Source organism: Euprymna scolopes, chromosome 35, assembly GCF_053919585.1.
Source record: "Euprymna scolopes isolate OS-2025 chromosome 35, ASM5391958v1, whole genome shotgun sequence".
NCBI lineage: Eukaryota > Metazoa > Mollusca > Cephalopoda > Sepiida > Sepiolidae > Euprymna > Euprymna scolopes.
This window is the reverse complement of record NC_136516.1, coordinates 507,096-507,500: the sequence shown is the minus strand read 5'-3', so window position 1 is coordinate 507,500 and position 405 is coordinate 507,096.

The following is a 405-nucleotide window of genomic DNA, read 5'->3' as shown; positions in this document are numbered from 1 at the left end:
GGGATTCTCGTTGATGGCGATTGCTCTGTTGGGGATAATTTTCTTCCTCCCCACTAGAGGATTCTTGATCTGAACTACTATCCTCTACCGGTGCTGACAGGGTTGTTTTTCTACAGCCCTCTTGCTTGTTGGGGATATCCCATTCCTCCAGTTCTGCTTTCCGAAGGTGTTCCCCATGGGCTTTTGTTACTGCCCCCGTCAGTTGACTTCTAATTCTATACGAGACTGGCCCCGTCTTCTTTATTATTACGTAATATGGAGACCATCTTACGTCTAGCTTTCCCTTTTTTCTATTATTTTTATAATAAACTAAGTCGCCAACTTGAAAATCGACTGCTTTTGTTTTCTCGTTGGCCCTATCTATCATTTTCTTTCTAGCTCTCTTTACATTGTTCCTGACTAATG